The 20,076-nt window shown below is 39.3% G+C and overlaps 1 pseudogene; it reads right to left on the bottom strand.

Moving 5' to 3' along the window:
* Positions 1 to 3,204: 3,204 nt before the first annotated feature.
* LOC141017716 (vesicular inhibitory amino acid transporter-like) lies at positions 3,205 to 19,750 on the bottom strand (annotated as a pseudogene).
* Positions 19,751 to 20,076: the final 326 nt, after the last annotated feature.

Genomic DNA, 20,076 nt, shown 5'->3' with positions numbered 1-20,076 from the left:
GAATTACATACTGTGCTTTATTTCTGACATTGCACTGTATGGCAATCTGGTGAAAGGTTGCTTTTTCGACCACCTTGGAGGCGCCACTGCTCTCATTCTCCTGTGCACTTGATCAGATAAAACCTTCTTGAGTGGTAGAGACCATCAACACAAATCTAATTTGCTCTCTGAGTTTTCTGCTCAGCAAAAATCCTCCCTGTTTAGTGTGACTGCATCTTTACGAGGTTACTGCTGTGCTTGTGCGTGTTTAAATGCCTCACTAGTAACTCATAGGAATACAGTCTTCCCACAGATGCCTGAATCATCTTTAGTTACACCAGACCCACACAGGAGAAAATGGAAACTTTAATTTCTCCTCTCCCACTTTCTCTTTCTGTTGACCTTCTTTAATTCAACTTTGATTCAGTTCCCTTGTTTTGGCCCTTTTCTCAGTCTTATCTTTCTCCTGCTCATTTTTCTTTGCTCTCACTTTTCACATTTTCAGAAGACATTTTTAACTATGTGAAAAATGAAACCATTTTCGTGTCCTCTGTAGTTTTCTTATCTTTTCTTTTCTTTACTTTTCTTTTCTTTCTCACTTTGGTTCAACCCACTTCCACAGTGCGTTGGAAGCACATAAACACAAGCAGGACCAAAGCCAAAACTACGCCCACCTGCCAAAATACAAACACATCCACACACACACACACACACACACACACACACACACACACACACACACACACACACACACACACACACACACACACACACACACACACACACACACTCACTCACACACACACACACACACACACACGCTCCTTCCATACATATTTCAACATTACAAATTCAGACAACATCACTCAATCTTATCCAGCCCAATGGGGAAGAAGATAAGTAAGAGTTTTTGTAATGTTTATTACCCCCTGAAGGCTAATTAGACAATTTTTCCCAACAAAGATAAAGTTCACGCATTTATATCACCGAACAATTTTTACAATTAAGCTGCACAGCAAAAATGTTCATCTAGACATTAGATCTTCAAAAATAGAATAAACTGTTGTAGTTCAGCTTGTTCCTCTAATGGCCATAATTATCTTGTCTTCTTACAGCGACACCAGAGATGGGAAAAAAAATTGCACTTTTCAGGGTACAGTTTTGAATTACAGTAACAAAACAAACTGGGACAATCTTCACATTTTATTACCAACTTTGTGTCAATCCTGAAAAACAAGAATTATATTTAGTTTTACTTCTTCTCACAATCTAGACAGTGTGGGAAATGAGATTTGATAGTTTTGATGCTTCCTATAATAGGATGCCACAAATCATCCATGTGCTGACAGGTGAATATGCGTAAGAAGCTTAAAGAAACACGTGGCTGAAATCAAGGTGTTTTTTTTTTTTGATTACCTGTCATCAGTCACTTCACTTGGCACCGTGTGGAATATGTCACCATGGTGACTAAAGGATTGAACTGACCTTATAGCTCTACAGAATACTCTGTCTTTCATATGATGTTCAGTGTGTTATATGAAGGGAAATCGACAATGTTATTTAAAAGAATTTGATGAATGATAGATGAATGACGATGAACCTTTACATAAAAAGTCTACTTAAATCTTACATTGACGTGGGTGACCTCTGTTACAAGCTGTTTCTTTCAAATTGTATGACATGAAATCTACAATTTCTCAGTGATTTCATTTCAGCCATTAACTTTTTGACCTCACAGCCCGACGTGTGAATCTTTTGTGCTTTGACTAACTCAATACTAGATCATTACACTTTCTTACTATATTATACAATCAGGTTTAATCAAAGTATTCACTTCTGTCCAGCTCTGGATTTTGCTGAGCATTTTACCCCCGACCAGACTTACAGTTTGTCACATAACTCAGTTAACCATCATGTCCTAAAACTCGAACGACTGAATGAGTCGATCACCAATGACTCTGAAAAATGACATAAGTAACCATTCTCGGAAACACGGTTAACATTTTGAAACTGTCACAGTTTACGGTTAGATCTAGGTGCTCATACTTATTGGTAAGTTTGAGGCATCAAAACTATTTGGTTAAGTTATGGTTTCACATCAGAGACAAATAGCACGCTCCTGGGTGACAGTCTGGGTAACATTTACTTCCTCCATATCGATGGCCAAAGCGCAAAACCTCCTATCTGCAGGATTTTGTGATAGGTGGATTTCACTTTGGATGATGAGAACAAGGAAGGCTGCTCTGTATTTTGTTAACACATAATATAGTACTATAGTCCAAAAACAGTGTATTATGTATTGGGTATCCTTAACAAATAGCATTCTGCAAGAAAACAACAAGTTTTTATTAGTTTTCTGAGAAAAGTGAATTTTTCAGATAGGAAGTTGGTCGCTTATAGACTACGTCGTCCGTTTTCTGTTCCGTCAATTTCTACATCCACTAAAGGCCGCCGCCGCCAAACAATTGGCAACTGTAATTTCTCTGGTGAGGATAGGCTGCTTCAAACGGTTGCCTTGTTCTTTTAAAAGTAAATGGTATCATCAATATTATGGCAGAAAATAAACAATACAACACATTTTTACATATCTACACCTAAAAGTTTCACAAAAGAAACAATTACACACTATTTAAAGCAACAATATGTAACTTTCTGGAGAAAGATAGTAGACTTTTGAGTCTCAACCACCACGTCCTCAACTACTGCTGCTCTCGGTTGGTAGCTCCGGTCCAACATCAAACCAAAGTGTCTCTACTTGACATCCAATCCTTCTCCAGAATTTCTTTAAAAGTTACATATATTTGTTTGCAAGTATGTTTATACATGCAATTAACTATTTTTGGCCACATGGAGGGAGCAGAAATAAACTTAGCAAATATTTATTTTTCTTATGTACACCATGCTCTAATGGACTTTGCTTGGCTAACTTTGTCTCTCTGCTATTTGGTGCTGGGAAAGTACCGTACAGTGTATTAATGAAGCTTTTTCAATGAAAACAGCTGTCGGCTGAAAACCACTCAGATAAAACAGTGAGAGTGAACCCAAACAAAAACAAAAACCCAGAACAATGAGCTGAAACGTGCTAAAAATGCTCAATAGAGCTGAGAGGATTGCAGACTTGGTGAAAGTTCTCTACGGAAAGTTTTAAGGGTGAAAGGGGGCTTGCAACTGTCATTTTCTACAAACTGACCTGAATGACCTGTCCATCCATCCATCATTCCCCTCCTACAGTCCTTCCACAAGTCTTTTCACTGAACAAATCACACCAGACACGCTACAGACGACCCCCAGACTGAGTATACACACATCTATCAGCCGCTCCCTCACAGTGAGGTGGCCCCACTGCAGTCTGAGGTGAAACAGGCACGGCAGTATGAGTGTCATGGCCGCCCCAGTCACACTGCCTGTCAAACCCATCAACAGGGAGAACCTGGGGACTAGCAGAGCCAGCAGGTATGATGTCATCAGCAAGGCGCCGCGGACCAACAGGGCCGGACTGGACACACCTCTGTGTTTGGAGTAGGATGACACCACAGCGTCTGTAGGAGGATTGAAGCAGAGAGGTTGAAAGGGTACACGGTTTGTTTTGAGTTTTTGTTTTTTTTTGTTTTTGTTTATAGATTACTCAGTTCTGACTCATTGTTTTCCAGTTTCATCTATGTGGAGGTGTCATCAGCCTCCAGCTGCAAATTTCCTTATTTAAAGTATGACGTCATTTGAGCGAGGCGTTACAAGCACCAGTGGATTAAGTGTGGACGGACATGCAGGACGGGGAACCTTTAAATGACCTGTGTCATTTTCTTTTTGTTTGTTTGCCCAGTGAAAGTATTCATCATCATACGACATCACATCACATCACACAAGTATTGTAAACTGATGACTTCATGGCTGTTGACAGTCAATAATTATGAAAAGTTCAGACACGGTGACACATGTGTTGACAGTCAACAGTTTCCCTGATCACTCAGCTCGAGAAGAGAAACAAATGGCATGTTTGAGGTTTCATGTCATATGTAATGCCATTTTTCTATTGTATTGATTTTTGGTGCATGTAATTGATTATTTGTGGATATATATGTTGTTTTTAGTGGCTAAGTTTACCTCTGAACTACACTAATATCCTCTTGGAATATACATCGGTTTGTGTGTTAGTGTTACTAGTGTAGTGGCAGTGTATATTTCATGTGTTGCTGTGAACTGTTTTAATGACAGCTCTTGTTAGAAAGCTTAAGTTATCTAATAACTAAAATCTTTAAATTAAGAGAATTTGTGATCATATTGCTCACAGTGTGAAAACACAATTAGTGTCCTGCAATTAAATATCTGGGCAGATGTTTTCCTTAACAAAATGCTTAGTTTGTCAAAACATTTGCTTCCAAAACAGTTGTCAGGTGGCTTCACTGGTCACCTTTAATAATTATTGTTTATTAGAGCCATAATTATGGTAGTTAGGGAGGCTCAAAGGTGGATGCGAGAATGTAACAGAGGCGGAGATCTGTGGGATAATCAAACTTTTCATAGAGAGTACCTGGAAGATCATATTCTGTTTCAGCAAGACTTTAATTTGCAATGAAACAACAGCTGAGATGCTTCTCAGTCCAACCACAGTTTACTACTGATGACTCCATGGAATAATTACTTATCATGCACACAAGGGAAACTGTGGCAGTATGAAAGAGTAAAGATGCCAATGATTCACTTCCTTTCTTGACCATCAAGGGATTTCAACGGACAAACCTGCACAGGCCTGCTCCTCCAGGCCTCTGCTGCGACAACTACTTAAGGCCATGAGTGAAAATTCAGTCATTATCTACTCACCACCCTGCAGATGTAAAGTCGGGTGAGGTTTCGTGGCCCACAAAACATTTCTGGAGCTTCACAGGGGACTAGTGTTGCAACATTCTCCTAAACAACTGAAGTGGATGGGGACAACTGGGAAAAAAACATAATATGGCTCCATACAGCTAGTCTGGCTTAATCCAAGTCTCCAGAAGCTCCGAGAACCCAAATTGATTTGAATACATGTTATTTACACCCTTTTAAAGCAGAAATCTTCCATGTAGCTGCTAGGCCATAAGCATTAGCACGCACCCCGTCTGAAGGGGGTGCATGAGCTCGACCACACAGCGATAGTGTAAATATTATCTTTTCAAATCAACTTGGGATCTCAAGGCAAACTTGGATTACACCAGACAAGCTGTATGGAGCCAACTAACTTTCCATCAGCATGAGGCTGAGTAGATAACATCTCAATTTTCATTTTTGGGTGAATTCCAAAACACTTCTGATGGGTACAAACTACTATTTTTTAATGGACGTCCCGAAGGAACTCATGTATTGGGCAAGGTCAGTGGTTTGAATACAGAATACTGTCAATAGTGTTCACCTCCAAGCAGGCACGTTTGCAGTATTTCAGCAGCGGAGTAGAATGGCAGAGGGTAGGACAGCAGGGCTTTAGCCAGCAGACACAGGTTGACAAGTGGTCGAAGGTCAGAGGGCAGGTTGTCTGTGATGACCTCGCTGGTCTCTGTCCCCCAGGTCAACACAGCCTAATGGAGGAAGCAATCAAAGCAGTCAGTCAATCAATCACTCCAATTGTCTGTCCCTACTCCCCTCCTTTGATTAGACTTGCTGCCGTCAGCCAGATGTCGAGCCAATTTCATCTCTGTCTCGTTTTTTTGGGATATTGTTAAATGAGAAAATAACTTTTTAACTGTGACAGCACAAAACAGACTCCTATGTTTCTTTCAGCCCCATCACAAACTCAGATAAGAGATTCTATCAACTCACTGAATTTAGAGGAAACTTCCTGTGTCACTAACCAGTAAGGAAAACATAGTTTTCATGATGCAGGCGGCACCATGAGTCCACCCCAACATGGCATTAAACTGCCCTCTGTCCTCCATGCTGCCCTCTAGAGGAGGGAGGAAGATCTGCGAGGTGTAGGAGAAGATGATGACGCCCACAGAGACGAGGAAGTCCTCCGGGTCCACGGACAGCGACAGACAAGACCAGGACCAGCTGCTGGCTCGGCTCAGACAGTACAGCATGACCAACAGGCTGACAGGGGAGGAGAAGATGATAGAAGATAATGATCTACAATGAATCTAATAATAATCCTGTCATTTGCTATTTGTTCAACATGTATTTGTACAGGACGATCCAATAACAGTTGTTTACTCTCAGGTACACAGGGCGATAAAATCAGAAGTCCTGTCCAAAGACAGATGAGGAAAACAAAGAAGGAAATGAATGAATTGTAGACAACAAAATATAATAAAAAGAAGCAGAAATGAATAAAGGCACAGTGACTTGTAATGACATTAATTTGATAACGTACACAATGTCCAAAGAAATCCATGCATCTCTAAATTTGTCTGTTTTTAAAAATCAGATCATTAGAAGGATTAATTGTTCCTGTTTGAGAACATCCTCCAACTATCTAAGCTCAATAAGCCATTTTAAAACAAAGTGAGTTAGCTGAAAAATGTTTTGGCTCAAAAGTTGATGTTGCAATGATCAGAAGACAGCAATCTTTAGTTTTTATGATAAGATATATAAGATAGGACCCTTAACCTAACCCTAATATGCAATTACAGATATGGAATTACTTAATTTACCGTACGTTCAGCTATCATTCTTTTTTTAATAAATAAATAACTCTGACCCAAATTACTGCCACACAGCCATAAATGGAGGCACAATTCAAAGTAACAGAAGACAAATGACTGATGTATGTGCAAATCTTCCATTAAATTGTATCACATAAGTTCAAAGTGTCACTTTTAATACAAAGTTTTTCTATCATGTGAATAAATGAAATAAGATTGTCTGATTAAATTCAACTGATGCAGAGTTAAACATAAACCTGGTGTGTTTGTTTAATTATTACAGATAAAGTAAACAGTGAAAGTTGAAGCGAATAAACATAATGTGTTTTTCACATATTTTTTACTACCAAGTATTAAACATAAAGGTAATGCATTTCAAACTGGTCATTCTGTCTCCTGTTATAAATCACACATTATTCAATTTATGCACTCTGACTCAACACAATAGAAAAAACTTTGCATTAAATGTGACCCTTTACACTGAACTTTTCTAATAGAATTAAAGGAAAATTCACATGTAAAAATACTCAAAGTCACAGAAACAGTTATAAAATAAATAAATATTGTATATTATGTGTTTGCAAGACAAGGTTGCTCCTGTTTGGTGATTTAACTTCTGTTTCTGAGGGTGATTCCAAATTAATCCCACCAACAGCAAGAGATTCAGAAAAAATAGAGAAAGGTCCAGATAAAATATTTTTCTCTATGCTTAAAGGGGCACTATGTAGATTTGGGAGAAGAAATTCAAACTCAGATTTTGAATATTTACAGTATTAATGAGGCAATGATACAAACTCAGAAATATGTATTTTTTCCATAAGTGAATAAACAAGCTGTTCTCCCAGAACACTGTGTGAAGCTTGAAAGATGGCAGGGTCCGCCACATACAAACAAAGTAAAACAGTATGAAATTGTGTTGTCCTTTAAGGCCAGTTTGTTTATTCAGTTTATTCAGTCATGAAAACAAAGAGAGTTTGTTTATTTAGTTTGTTTAGGCATAAAAAAAATCAGTTGATGAGGATCTTTCTCTTCTGATTGAAATTTCTTCCCCAAAACGACATAGTGCTCCTTTAAATCTTGACTCATCAGGTAATAAACTGAGGAATGTGTATTTAAACATGACTTAATAACCAAAGAAAAGCTCCTTTCCCCTTGTCTCATACAAGACACCTGGCATGACAGATAAATCAAACAACCAGTAACAGCGGTGCCGGTGTGTAGCAGGTGGCAGCAGACAGCAGAATCAGCAGCAGCTGCTAAATGATCACAAGACTGAGAATGAGAGCAGATTATAAAGACCGCCCTGCTGTCTTGATTTAATACGATTGGTGAGTTTTGTCAGCTGGTAGCAATCAGCTGACAGCGTTGCTCTGTCAGAACAATTGTGATGCTGCTTCTGTTGAATCACCTGATTAGTATGTGAGCCAGGGAGCACAGCAGGCTGAGCGTGGAGACTGGTCTGAGATCAGTCAGCAGCAGACAGGGCAGCAGGAACATCAGAGACACCAGAGAACACACTGATCTGGGGACAGTCATCCCTGTCAGACTGTCAGATAACAGACTGGTGGAGAAGACTAGATACAGGGTGCAAGTCATCAACAGCTCAATCACCTGGAGAAAAGATACACAAGGACATGTTTATTTCATGCATTTTCTTTATATCATGAGAAATAGAGGTCATTTTGAATAATGCTAAAATAATCCAGAGAAGTAAAGTAATCCAGTATGAAGTCTAAAAACTCATTTTCTTTTTAAAAATCCAAAAGAATTATGTAATTTCACTGGTTTCTAATGCAATTCAGTTTGATTCAATATTCTCTCTGAATCCAGCAGATAATGATCCACAATATTTTAAAGTTGCTCTCCAGCCAGAAATGTGTTTTTCTTCTTCTTCTTCCTACAGTTGAACGTTTGAGCTTCAAACTGTTTTCACATTTATTCCTCAAAGTGTGAATCTCCCTCGCAGCTCCTCCTCATCAGAAAAACAACCACATAGGTCGACTATGAAAGCAGCTTAATACGACCAATATTTATGCTTCTTGACATCACAAATCATGGTCCAATATTCAGCTACCAGTGCACATACACTGAGAATGGACTGAAGTCAGAGACATCTTGTGTCCACCACTTAAACTTGTGATATGAAAAATGTTTGCATATTAATATATTCTGGAATTTTCAATGACGGAGAAAGAAAGGGTGCCATTTTTATGGATTTTAATGTGGTAATTATTGTATAATTACTATAGATATCCTATGAATGCTTTGATACATGTGTGGAGGGGATCTTTATGTTACTGCCACTTGAATGTGTGTGTTGGTTAATACTGTACGTATGTGTGTGTGTTACCTGAGCTACATTGACCATCCAGCCGCCCAGTCCAGGCCAGTTTGGCCACAGTCCTTTGCAGCAGGCCTCCACTACGTCCTGGTAGCTGTGTCGCACTCGGACTCCTGACACCAAGCCAGACCCTCCACTGAAAGATACAGACACCTTCTTAATGTGATGACACAAATTCACATTTTTGGCCGTCATCACTGTTTCCAAGGCTACAGCATGTTGTCTTTGAGCTGAAAGTGTTTTTCAGAAAGCACAGTTTCGCCTCAAGAAATGTTTTAAGTGAGCAAAAAGAGATCTCTTGTTGTTGTTTTTTAGGTCAAAATCAAACGCAGAATTAATTAAATTTATCTGAACTTTATCAGAACTTAATTTGTCTGAGAGCCACAAAACCACGAGGCAAAAGTAAACACAAACACCACAGTTTTACAAAACACATCACATTCACGTTCCCTTTGGCTGTGGCGGAGGTATAACTCTGAGTCGCACCACTGCTCAATGAACAGAATCATGCGCCATCACTCTACTCTTTGTTTGGATTAGATTCCCCAGAGGAGTCTGAATAGAACAGAGGGAATATTTCTATTTTTATGTATATATGAGAAATCTGCTGTCAGTAATGATAGTCACCATTGCTTAAAATACAGAGAGGAGACCACCATCTGCTGATATTCAAACTTAGGTACCAACAACTTCTAGAAAAAAACATACCAGACACACAAAGTTAAATAAGTTGCTCAGTGAATCAGTAACTGTAGTCAAAAAGTGCTTTTATGTAATAAAAGCGATGTAACCTGATTATAAAGTGACATTGCAGTTGGCCAATTGAAACCTCACCTTTGTTCTTCTTCATACAGACAGGCCACCAGGATCCTGCCTGTATGGTTGCAGACCCAGGCTGACAGAACCAGCAGAACAAGACCCACATAACCTGACCTGACCAGAGCGAAGGGTAAACCCAACACGAAGATACCCTGAGGGAGAACAGAGAGACGGGAAGATAGAACACTGATGGGGAGGAACAAACTCAAAAACTCTCATGTGATGTGTCCAGTTAATTGAGTGGTAACCGACAACTGCTGCTGTTTGCTAGCTATGCTTGGCTGTAGCACAGGAAATGCCGCACAGCTCTGGTTTAGCAGTGGGGACACTGTACTGTGGCTGATCAGAGCCTCCAAGACTGACAGAGGTCAATTTGAAAACAGAGTCTGATCAGGACTATGACTGTAGATAGGGACAGATTGAGAGAGTTGGGCATCAGCAGTGGGTGAAAACGGCGTGTAGATCCACAATAATTTCACATCTTACTCTGTGAATTGAGGATCTATTTTTACCAAACTAGATCGTGGAAAGAAAAACCAAGACCGTGTGGTTGAGTTTTAATTAGTTTATGTTGAGTTTCATGAAGTGTGTTTCACGATGAGTTAACAAAGGCAGTTAAGCTTGTCTTAGTTCGGTTAAAGACAAAAACTACAATTCAGACGGTGTACAGTCATACGTTTCTGTTAAGTAAGGAAAACAGATGCAAGAGAATTTCCTTTCTTGTCTTTTTGTGAGTTTAGTTTGCTCATTTAATACACAAAATGCCAAGAGAGCTTGTGAAACATAACGACTAGTATATACTGCATCTCCCAGCTGAAATGTGCCTCTTGCAAAACAAAGTTGTATTACGAGGCAGGTCAGGCCGGGGCTAGCTGGTTAGCATGCTAACTCCGGTAGACATCTTTGCAGCACAGTCATAGATGTCCTTGACACAAGGTCAATGATAGTAAAAAATTGTAATGTTTTAACCAAATTTCTGGCCATGTCTTACAAGTTGCTCCTTTAAGACACAGACCATGAAAGCATGGTTCTGTTCTGGCAAAGAATCTTACTGCAAACTGCTGCAAAACAATGTCCCTCAATGGATCTTAAGGTGAAATCTGCATTTATCACAGTTGAAAGGCAAACTATACAATAGACACCAAAATAGACAAACAAAATCATGGGACTGGGTGAACATCTTGAGAAACGTAAGGTACAATGAGGCATGTTAGTTCATGTAAACACAAAGAAAATAATACATATTACAAATCTAACTTAAACCATCTTTACATAGTGCAGGATGATCATTTTACACAGTTAAAATTTCCATCAGAAATAATTGCTGAAAATCATCACAATGTGAATATTCTACAATCTTGCAGCAAGAAAAGAGGAAAAGATCACTGAAGAGGAAACTGAGAGAAAGGAGAAATGAGGACTGCTCATGGTTGGAAGACGAGGAGGCGAGAGGAGAGTTTTGGCCTGACGCCTGGAGAGTTCGAGGAGGCAGGAGACCAGCAGGAGCAGAAGGAGGAGGAGTGTCGAGCTTTGGCCCGTCACCAAGGGGAAAACGTCGGCCAGAGAGAGGAGAAAGGAGGAGTGGGACTGGAGGTGGATGAGGAAGATAAGAAGAAAGAAGAAGACGGAGCAAGAAAGGGAGGAGAAGGGGCGGGGAGGTGCGACCTCACGGCTGGAGAGCAGGAGGTTTGCAGGAGGAAGAGGAGGGAGGACGAGGGGAGATCAGAGGAGACAAGGAGCTACTTTGATGGTGCTGCTGCGTTTTGAATGTTGGAACATGGAGACTCAGTGAGAGAGTTATGGAAACACATCATAGCACATCATCAGCGCAGCAGACAAGCAGAAACACACATTGTGGACGCATAAACAGACAAGCGCGCAGTCTCTCTCTTTCAAGTTACTATTTTGTAACTGGAGTCTGTTAGGCATATGCTGATGGAGCTTTGATGTTCAAATGGAGCTGCTGGGGATGAAAGCAGTCTGAGAGAAATCTGACGCTCAAGTATCTGATTTCATCTCCCCTCTCTCTCCCTACGCTGCTCGTTCTCTCTGTGTTTCTGCCAGCTAATTCCTCATTGGTAGCTCTGAGCGCAACCTGAAGAAGCTCCCAATCACAAACGGGTACAATAAGAGAAGAAAAAAAAACTCCCCGAAGAGCATTGTTCTTTTCAGCTCGCATCTGACACCCACGAGACCTTTAATATGTGTTTATTCAAGGAATGTTGAGAGAGCAACATACACTCTTTTTCTTACCTTACACTCACTCAATATTGGACACCAGGCAGCAGCGACCTATGCTGAGAAAATAAAGATTACACACTCGCTGCTCCCGTCTGGACCTCCCAGGTGCAACACTTCAACTGCTGCCCTTCAGGTTATGCACAATATTTAATGCAATCACATGCCCCATGCAGACAAAGTGATGGAGAAATGTCATTTCCCACCATGAGGGGATAAAGTAGAGCAGATGGGACCAAGAAAAGACAGGTTTGACATTTAAAAAAGTGGAAGCAAAACATTTTTTAGAAATTTGTTTTATTTGTTCAAATATAAGAAATAATCTGAAAAGGATGTGTCCGAACCTTTCACAGTGTAAAGGTGTAAAGTGATTAAAATAAGTGTTAAATGGCTCTATATTTCAATACTTATCGGTGTTATAGAGTGTCCCTGCCCACTTTATCCAATCAGGACAGAGAACTCCAGAAAGAGGCGGTCCTGTCTGCTTGTGAACGCGCACAGAGCAGAATCCTCCTATTTGCCGCCATGTCTGGCGATTACCGCTCTGCGTTCATGTGGTGATAAAGAGAGGAGGGAGGGGACCGTTAACTGCTAACAAAAAACAATGCCGCTAATGATAATCATTACAGCAGCTTTAACTACGTGATGACGAACATTAGCTTCATTTCCCGACTCTCCAGCAGTCAGGTGTCAGTTTTCATGACGTCTTGTGAACGTTCACGTACATAGTTTTGGTATAAGGTACAGTATAAAGTACGAGGACTAGTTGAATAATACAAGTGTTTTCACAGGCTTGTAGCACTTCTCATTATGAGTTACCTGAACCTCGTGCAAAAAATGCAAAACAAGCAAATGATTAATTGATTTCTGCACACTATATTCTTTTTCAAGAGAAACGTGGTAAGCTGCTTGTCATCAAAACAACAATTTGAAGATTGTTATTGTTATGGCATGTGTCTAATAATTTATTTACCAATTGATTAGTCGGTTAATTGAGACAACAATCAGTAGATTAACTAATAAGAAATGATAATGATTCCTTGTTCCAGATAATGGAGATGATAATATTGATAATAAAAAGGAAGGGATCTACTAACTAATGTGTGAAAGCCAACGCTAAAACTGCAAAAATGTCCCTTTCAGTGCACTAACCTGCAGCATGTATTCAGCCTCACTTGTGTTGCAGGGTCTTGGGATGTATTTGGCATCACGATGAACCAAATAACTTTTGACAGCAATCGTTCCAAAACAAAATGGGGACATTCTGCGTTTCCCCGCGGCTTGTGTTTGGATTTGAAAAACCCATTTAAAACTTGGATGTTGAATTTTCAACCCAGTTTAAGATGAAATGACACTTAAAAACAGATAATCATAGGCGGTTAAATTGACACCAGCTTTTCTCAGTGTCGGAAACAAAAGGTCTGCGTCTCTAATCTGCAATGAAGACACGCAAATGGAGCTCCCTCATTAGCAGTCAGGTTGGAATTAAATCTGAGTTTCACAATATTCCCAAGTCGGGGGCCTTGAGAGCTGGAGCTGGCTTTTGCATTTCTGGCAGCAAATTTGCTCTCTAATAAAAACTTTATTAAGCTGGCAGACAGTCAGTTATATTGGCATCAATAAACCACCAACGGAAAATACATATTTTCTTTTTAGCCTTGATAGGAGATAAAACTGCTGTTCTTTTTGTCCATTATTAAGACATCTGTTCGCCCATTTACAAATGCATCTGCCATTACTGCAATAATAGGTGTTCATACATCAGATTATCATCTGCATCTTTTATCTTTGCTGTGTGGTGATCCATCACTGTGAGACTTAAACACTGAAGCAGCTCCTCGGTGTCATTGTCTTTTACAGAAAGAGACTTCGAAATGCTCTCATTTGATTTGGAATAATAATGATCACTCTTAGGAACTGATACGCATAATGTTAATATGATAATTACTCTGTATTTAAATTCTAACTTTACATTTTTTAATACTAGTATTAAAATTGTGTTTATGATCTTGGATGTCATAATTCACCATTTGTATGTCTGTTGGTTGTGGTTTTTAAATAAGCCATTACAGGTTTCTACCACACCCTTACACTTACTTTTTATATTTTTATATTACCATGTGCCTTGTATTTATATGAAACAAATATGCATAAACATAGACAAAAGCATATAATTAATAATAATAATAATTCGCTACATCAGTGATCCAATAGTGACCTTACCTTAACCTGTCTGTAACCTCAACCAAAGGGATTACTGAGCAATCCCTTTGGTTAAGGTTCCTGATTAAAGTGCGCTGCAGGTAATAGATAAGCTATAAAACATAAACCAACCCAACAGACAGAGAAGAAGCTGATACTGTTTTAGCAGAGTTTTAAAAAATGCTGCATATTAATTATTGAAATATTGTTAAGAAATCTCTCTCTGTCTGGATGTTATTTGCATATCTCGAGAACCGCTCATCCGATCTACTTCACACTTGGCAGGTTTGTTGATGAGGACCAATTCCAGCGCAATTGGGATAAGTGACACGTTCTGTACTGCTCTGTACAGTATTCAGCACTCTGGCTGAATACTGTACAGAGCAGAAATGTTTTCTTTTTCTTCAGCTCAGCTGGAGGTGAGATTTAAGTTTCTATCAACAGTAGTATGCTAGTGAACGTTAGCCTCGAGGGCTAGGAGGTTTACCATTGCTTGGCAGCCATAGATTTCAATAGAGCATGATAGGAGGGAGCCGCTCAGCCTTGCTTCCATTCTGGCGTAGTGGCCACTTGGTATTGCCAGAAAAAAAAGGCCTGAAAAGCATTTTCCCCAAGGACTGCTATTATAAAAAGGAAGACATCTGTAAAACTTTTATTAGGGGTACAAAGAACTGTAAATGAGGTTGATTATGACTCTTTTTATTGTGAATTTTTGGTCAATGGAGTTTTTTTATTTTCAAAACATTCCTCGAGCTGACATAAACAACTTATCATTTAATCTGTGACTTCATCACAATGTAAAGTCTATGGGCCAGCGGGGGAAACTCTACTGTGCATATTCATTGGGCTGCATAACCAGAAAGTAAAGGTTTTTTTTGGCTTAGGCGAGCAATTCTCATTGGTTTGAATGGTGTGCCATCTTTGCATCCAGTATCTAGTTCTTCTTGGCAGCACCTTGGATCTCTCTCATTAGTTGTTGTTGGAAATTCTTGGAAAGAATTGTCTGAAAGTAACAATGTAATCACCCAGATTTCAAATCGCAAATATCAAACATGTTTGATATTATCGGCGCAGCGCCGAAGAGTCTATGAGCAGTTCAGGAGGCTGAGGACTGGATCTGTAAACCCCACACATTACCATATAATCTATGCCGAACAGCATGTTTTGAATGTGCACTACACTAGTTTTCAAATATAGCGATATATAACAAAGTAAGAAACCATAGATTTAAGTAGGCAATTTAAATCAGTAACATGATTCATTATACACAGACTTTCTGTCTCACAGAAACTGCCACTCAGTTAGATAGATAGGGTTAATAAACCAAGCACATACTGTAACGTACTTGTTTATCTACTAGATATCATGTGTGGTATGGTATATGTATTTGTGTACAAGCACTAACGCTAATGATGATTAAAAACCTGTGTTTACAGCAATCTTAATGTAAATTCACCTCAACTCCTGCAGGAATATGTTTACATGTTTGCCTTCATTTGTCAGCACGTGTAAGTGTGTGTGTGTGTGACTGTGTGTATGCATGCGTACACTGTATTGATGCCCTAATGTCATAATGTTCTTTACGGACCCAGTGATGCCGTTCAATTACACTGCAGTTATTCAGTGAAGGAACACATTTACATGTGTACAGTAGTTGAATACGGCCCAGCGTTTACAGCATAATAAGCTATTAGCGTTAGCGCAGCGGGGACACGCTGTGACTGAGAGCTTTTCTTTTTTTAAAACCATTTCATTCACGCTTTATTTGATTATGAAGACTGGAGAGCTGGCAGGACCACAAAACATTGTTTGGTAATATTGAAATACAATGGGAGCTGACTGAATAGTCTGCAGGTTTAATGCTTTTTAAATGCAGTGTGCAGATTGGTGCATAAACACTTGGCTTTTACATTTTGCATTTGTCTCTGACGAGAGTGTTAAGAAGAGAGACTTTCAAGGAGAAGAGTGGAATAAAGTGCTGAAACTGAACAAAACAATTAATTCCAAGTTTGCCGCTGCATTAAACATGAGCTTTGGTAACAAATGATTGCTGTTCAGCAGTTATTTCGAAATAAAAAAGGGAATATTTGTGCTTCACAGCTGGATTGAATAACTTTGAACGACACTATGCTTAAAAAGGTTTCATGACCTGTCATGTCAGTACATTCATTAGGCAATCACTATATTCAGTGTTTCCCCCACATATACTTATTGGGGGCAATGCGGAGTTACGTGAAAGAAAACCAAGAAATCAGGAAAAAGGATTATGTAAATTATCCACAGTACAACCCCTATTGTTTAACGCAAGGAAATGCATTTCTTTACAATACAGAGGTGATTTACAGCAGCTCTGACCTTGACTATGACTCAGGTAAAAGAAGACACGGCAGGCGAGGACAAGAGAATGAAGCAGCAGAGGTAAAAGAGAGAGTCGGGCATCAGCAGCTGGTGAAAACAGCGCGTAGAGCCGGAATACTCTCACATCTTACGCTGTGAATTGAGGATTTATTTTGAGGTGATTGTGGAAAGACAAACCAAGACTGTGTTGAAAAGTTTCATTGCGTTTACAGGCAGTTTGCAGGAGCATGTTTTACGATGTGTAAACGAGACAGTTATGCTTGTCTTTGTTCGGTAAAACGAAAGACACTTTAATTTGGAAGGTTTACGTGTGTATTTTTTTTGTTTAATAAGGAAAATAGAAGTACAAGTGTTCAATTTCTTGACATTTTGTGAGTTTATTTTGTGAGTTTATTACACTAAGAGCTGGCATATATCTCCCAGCTGAAACTACGGTGGCAATCAGACTATCCACTTGCCAGTACAAAGTGGTAATATGAGACAATAGGGGCCGCGGCTAGCTGGATAGCATGCTAAGTACATTATAAATCTCTGCAGCACAGTTCATGGACGTCTTTGTAGTTCCGTCACACAACATTGATAATGTTAGTTCATTTTTTGAATGCTTTAAACTTCAAATCTGAAAAACCTTTGTAACTGTCCTTTAAACTTAAACATGAAAGGAACTATGGAAGTATGGGAAAGATCTCTGACCTGTATAGCATTTGTGACGTTCCAGCCAGCCTCCCAGGCGGTGATGGTGGCAGAAGGATTCAGATCTGTGGTGCCAGTACTGGCTGCCAGTTCTGGGCTCATCCTTGCTCTCTCTTCTTCAAGGCTGGAACAGAACTGAGAAGTCCCCTCCACAGTTTCCTCTCCTTCCTTTTTCTCCTCTCCATCTTCCAAAAGTCTCTGTTTTTGCATATTCCCTCTCAGCGGCCCAGCCAACCGGCAGGATCCTCCCTCGTCACTCTGATTGAAACTTTCCTCGCTGTTGCTTCCCGTCTTGTCAGCATGCATCTCAGAAGATCCTCTCCCTTTGCCATAACTTCTGGTGTTGTTGAACCAAAGTGGGCCTGCAGTGGAAACTGCTGAAGTTATGGTGATGGTACTGGGTCCAGAGGAGATAACAGTAGCTCTGGTTTCTTTGAAAGCTGGACTCTCCTGCCACGAGCTGCTGGTGGATCCTATTAGATTTGGAGCTGGTCTCTCCCTCATACTGTGATAATCAGTCTTAGATGATCTGTTTCCCCTGGTCTCATCACAGCTGGGATTATTTATGTTTGTGATGTTGTCATAAGGCGATCGGTTCTCCTCACCATAGGTTCTGTTCAACTCATCACTGTGGGTCAGAATCAGCATCTCTTCATCCTCCTGAGAGAACCTGCTGATCAAAACCACTTTATTATAGTTGATAGCTTCTGTACCGTCACCTTATTTACTATAACAGCATCGTTTTACTCCCACAGGAGGACCAAGTTCAATTTAAATGATAACTTTTGTTACTAGTTACTTGCAGATTGCATGCTGCATCAGAGCCAAAGTAGTGCATGTTTAAATTAAATAATTTTATTGGCAGTGAGATTAAAAAACAAACAAACTGTAGAGTACTCAAGTTTACTGCCGGAACTTCAAGTACATTTAATAAGAGATACTTTAAGACTTTTACTCAAGTAATATTCATATGGGTGACTTTCACTTTTACCAAAGTAATGTTTTTACATGATACCTTTACTTTTACTCAAGTTTTACTTTTGGATACTTTTCACAACACTGATAAAAAGAACAACAAATAGGGTTTTCATTATCTTTTAAATCACTTTGTGACTCTGTTGATAAATGTATTTGAATGCATAATTGTCACATAGTATTAGTGCAGGTAGACATTTATAATGAAATAATACTGTAGTTTTACTTAATTATTATAATGCACGATGCAAGGGTCTTACTATATGCATATATGCAAATTTAAAACAGCTACTTTAACAGTCAATTATCAGTTCATCATTAATAATTCATGAAATATGGACTTTTTTTCGTTACCACATGATCTTTGTTCGATGCAAAAGATTTTAATTTCGGAGCTCCTGTCTGTCAATATTCAACAACTGGTCCAACAAAACCAAAACAATATAGAGGCTACTGAATGCCTTTTTACGGAAGCCCTAAAGGGCCATGCATTCATGCATTTTATTTCCTCCGTTTTCCCGTGATAACGAGTTAATTTCATTTGTTTTCTCGAGATCTCGAGTTATTATCTCGAAATAACAACTGCCGTTTTCCCGAGATAACGGGATAATTTTCTCAAGATCTTGAGATAATGAAACGATAGTGTAGTATATCAAATCATTGCAGGAAACATCATTCAGTGTAGCAATGTCAGAGGAGCAGGAGCATATCGATCACCACGTCACATATCTTCTCAATCAAGGCCTGACACAGGCTGAAATAGCATTATGCCTTGCTATTACAGATAATATACACATTAGTGTGCATAATCTAAAAAGACGGTTAGCAAGGCTTCAGCTATATCGGCGGCGCAATTTAAGTGAGCCTGATGTCGTCATTAACTACATAACAAAGTTTCGTTATCTCGAGATCTCAAGAAAATTATCTTGTTATCTCGGGAAAACGGCAGTTGTTATTTCGAGATAATAACTCGAGATCTCGAGAAAACAAATGAAATTAACTCGTTATCACGGGAAAACGGAGGAAATAAAATGTATGAATGCATGGCCCTTTAGGGCTTCCGTACCTTTTTGCATTTTTTTTAATAAACAAATTACTTGTATTTTAATTAGATTAATTTTTTCATACTTTTTTTTTCATATTTTGTATTTTAGTTTAGATACATTTGATAAGAAAGTATTTGTAATTTGTAACAAGATACTTTTTGATGTATTTGTGCCCATTTCAGATGTATTGTCAATAATTTTTTTATTTTAATCATTTAAGAGCTTAACAGTCATTAATCCATTATTGATTAATCATTAACATCCCAAGCATATCTGTCAATAAACCTGGCAGATACTTTACATGGCCTTCAATATATTAAGTAGCACAAATCAGCTTTGAAAAAATATAATGAATAAATGAATATATCCCATGATGTGACTCACCTTGTTGTCCAGTCCAAGTGTAGCCGCGACACCACCCAGCCCCACAGAGACCCAGCGGTACTCCAGGGCTGCCCAGAGATCCGAGCCCAGTGATGAGAGCCCATCTTCAGCTTCTCTGTCTACAGAGTCAGCCTTCCTGCCTCTGGTGGTGTGCAGGTCTGGGGGAGAGCTTGACTGACACTGGACACATACACATACTAAACATACTCATACAAAAAATTCTCACCAACACACACTCAAAAACCAGAACCAGACACACACACAATAGCACAAACGCACAGGTGTATGAAGTGATTGACAAGTTGGTGAGCTGTAACATTATAATATACCAATGTTTTCAACAGTGAAGTAGTAAACAGCTGCAATGGCCTGCACAGTAGATAAGTACACTCAGGGATATAGTGGAGGGCAAAACTTAGTTTAACACACT

The sequence above is a fragment of the Pagrus major genome, chromosome 22 (assembly GCF_040436345.1).
Source record: "Pagrus major chromosome 22, Pma_NU_1.0".
NCBI classification, from domain to species: Eukaryota; Metazoa; Chordata; class Actinopteri; order Spariformes; family Sparidae; genus Pagrus; species Pagrus major.
This window is presented reverse-complemented; position numbering and strand designations above follow the sequence as displayed.